The sequence below is a fragment of the Phasianus colchicus genome, chromosome 2 (genome assembly GCF_987193195.1).
Source record: "Phasianus colchicus chromosome 2, bPhaCol1.hap1.1, whole genome shotgun sequence".
NCBI classification, from domain to species: domain Eukaryota; kingdom Metazoa; phylum Chordata; class Aves; order Galliformes; family Phasianidae; genus Phasianus; species Phasianus colchicus.
This window is the reverse complement of record NC_143437.1, coordinates 39,925,517-39,929,076: the sequence shown is the minus strand read 5'-3', so window position 1 is coordinate 39,929,076 and position 3,560 is coordinate 39,925,517.

Here is a 3,560-nt window from a genome sequence, read left to right as displayed (position 1 = left end):
TCAAGTGACAGTCCGATCATTTTCACTTCATTGTCTCTTCCCTTTTCAAGCAACTTTTGCTATCATGTTTGTTGCCCATCTTAAAAGGCTGGAATTCCAAGAATGCATGTTTCACTTACCATTTGCTCTGAGATAAGAGAACTTGATTAGGGTCACCATCTACAGTTAACAGAGAACTACAAATGAGAACTTGTGTTTAGTGTATGGGAACAGATGTTGGAGAAAAGTTACTGAAAATACAAACAACTGACTTTACATATAAGGACAAACAAAGTGTAATTTTTGCAGTGTGTTTTTTCAGCACAGGAAAATCTAAGGTTTGCACACATTTTCTTCCCTTTTCTACTTTCCCTGCTTTAGTTTTATTCTATTACAAGATGACATCCAAAAGAAGATGTTTTTACAAATGTGAGCTGCTCCTTTAAGGCACACGCAAGTCTGGTTTTTATTGTGTCTTAAAATTTCATAGAAATCTCAGATTTTGCCTAATGACCTCATGTCACTTGCTCAAGGACAATTAGTAAAATATGTTGTGATAGCATGACATTAATTTGCACAACTGCAGGAAGTACGTTTGGCAGTAACGAGTAGGCTTCATGTTTCTAATTTAAGAACCTCTTCCAGTAGAATCTCTCTATGCTTTCTGAAGATACAAAGCACCACAAGGAACATTTACAAAGCCAAAAGCTTCACAGTGTCTCATCAAAGCTCTCTGTGCTAGGAAATCTGATTGCTGCTGGAAAGCCTTACTGGAAATAGGTGAGGTGCCTAACACTGGGTAAGCTTAACATCCTTCTCCAATGTGCCACTAAAAGTACATTATGGAACACGGTGAAAACACTGAAAAGATCCTGCACTATAGAATGAAAATAAGATATCTTCAGCTATAGTCTTAGGAGAAGCAGAGACTTTATTAAAGATGCAACAAAAACACTACTGACCCAATGTTTAATTTCAGTGTTGGCAATCAATTACCCTCTTGATAATGTATCTAGAGGAGCTTGAACTTTAATCTTTACTCCTAATCTCTCTTTATGTGAGTGCAATCAGCCCTTTGGTTTGTGAGTTTAAACCATGAGATCACGAGAGTTAATTGCAGCTGAATTGAATCACTGTTCTATGTCTGTTGATCATGAATTGTTCTGGAAGGCGTTGCAGTCTACCAAAAAGTGAGAAGAGCAGTAGTTCACAGCAAGTTGAATTTATGTTTCAAGAGCTCCAGTGAATAGTAGACTTTATTCTAAATGTTCTTTGCACCAAACAAGCCAAGACAGATTTGCTGGACAACTTCAGCTTTGTAATTTACACATCTATGTTGCATATGACACAGCCTCACTATACACATGGAATGCCGTATGTAAGCAGTGAATATAGTCTACCTTGACTTCAGCAAGGCTTTTGATGCTGTCTCCCACGATATCCTGATCATAAAGCTGACAGAGTGTGGGATAGATGAGTGGATGGTGAGGTGGGTTGAGAAGTGGCTGACTGGCCGAGCTCAGAGAGTGGTGATCTTTGAGCCTAGTTGGAGATGTGTGTCTAGCAGTGTTCCCCAGGGGTCAGTGCTGGGTCTGAGCTTGTTCAGTATCTTCATTGACAACCTTGATAAGGGGATAGTGTCCACCCTCAGTAAGCACACCGATGATACAAAGCTGGGAGGACTGGCTGACACACCTGAAGGCTGTGCAGCCATTCAGCAAGACCTGGACAGGCTGAAGAGCCAGACAGAAAGAAACCAGGTGAGGTTTAACAAAAGCAAGTATAGAGTCTTGCACCTGGGAAGGAATAACTACGTGTATCAGTACGGGCTGTGGGATGACCTGCTGGAGAGGAGCTCTGTGGAGAAGGAACTGGGGGTCCTGGTGTACAACAGGTTGGCCATGAGCCAGCAGGGTGTCCTGGTGGCCAAGAAAGCCAGTGGGATCCTGGGATGCATTAAAAGGAATGTGGCCAGCAGGTCAATGGAAGTGATCCTCCCTCTATACTCTGCCCTGGTCAGGCCTCACCTGGAGTACTGCTTAAAAGAAAAGCGCATATGGAGCCTGGGAAGCACTGTTGCAAAATTATATAGATACAAGTACCTCCATGTTTATTATTATTTGTTGAAGAAAGTAACACAAAACGTGTGGGGAGATGTTCAGTGACATCTTAACTGTTCCAACAGATTGTTTTTAAGACACATATGGTTCTTGCCTTGTCTCTGCAAATGCTTCACATTGCACTAAACTGTTAAATTGACATTCTGATTAAAAGCATAACGATAACCCAGTATACACTGCATTTCAAAATATCTGCTTTATGTAATTGTTGTGATTTTTGTTGTCCATATTCCTCATCGTAACATCATGTAAAGCAGTGGGAGTTAAAGAGTTAATGTTCTGGTTTTGTGGACTGCCTTTTTTCAGCATTTTTGGTTTATAGAGGGGAGGGGAGGAGTGGCATTCCCCAGAGGACTTCGTGCCCAGAAAAAAAAAAGGTGGAGCTCCTGGCAGCACATCAGTCTTGCTCCTTCTTCCGGACTCTCTTGGTTTCACAGCGGAGAAGCGTGTGGTGGAATCTGACAGTAGGTAGACAAAGAACTAATTCCAAACCTTGTCCACTATGCACCTGTTTTTATCCAGAGTTCACATGCTGCCCTAAGATGTATACCTTCAAATCCCGACTTTTTGGCTAAATTTATTTGCATGAAGGCTGATTACAATAGTAGCAGTGGTTCTGTTCAAGATCTCAACCTGAAACTGGCATGACTGAAAGCATTATATCTCAGGCTGAAAGCATTAAATCTTTAGGAAACTGGTAATTTTTCTTGAAGTGGCAAAACTTTGGTAGAGATGTGAAGGGAAGCGTTCTAACTCATGCCTCAGTAAAGTTTCTTTCTCAAAAATGTTTGGTATCCAGCTCATCTCCTCTTTTCTGATTCTGTTCCCTATCAATTGCTTGAGAATATCTGACGAAGCTGAAAAAAATAATGAACAGGAAGATAACTGATCAAGTTTGTACCTCTTACTCATGTTTCTTTTAGAGTGATGCTTTTCAGAAAGAAAAAGAAAAAATTATAGCCTACTGTATGATTATTCTGCTCTCAATAATATAATCTTTCAGTTGCACTTCCTGCAGCTTATATTCATACTATGTGCAAGTATAATATGTGCTATTTATTTCTCAAGATAATCAGATCTCCAGATATAAGATGTCTTAAACTTCAGTACCAGTAAAATATAGTTATCATATGCTGAGAAAGTCCTGTAGCATGGACTCAAGAGTAAAAAATCTGAATACTGTAAGCATGGTTTCTTTAGGAACTTCTGTAGCTTGAGAAACATTTAAGAAGGGCATAGCATAAAGTGCTTGTGCATAAACATTTGGGAAGTGAATTGTACCACATAAGGAATTGACTGCAGTACCAGCATGCTGGAGGCTTAAGAAGGGATTGTTCAGTAGTGTTCCATGCAGAGTTCTGATAGTTCTGCTAGTAATGGAAGTTTTTTAAAAATGACCTATATTTTCTCTTAGTCCCACTACCTTTGATTCACTGAATTTGACTCATTTGCTTAGGAATC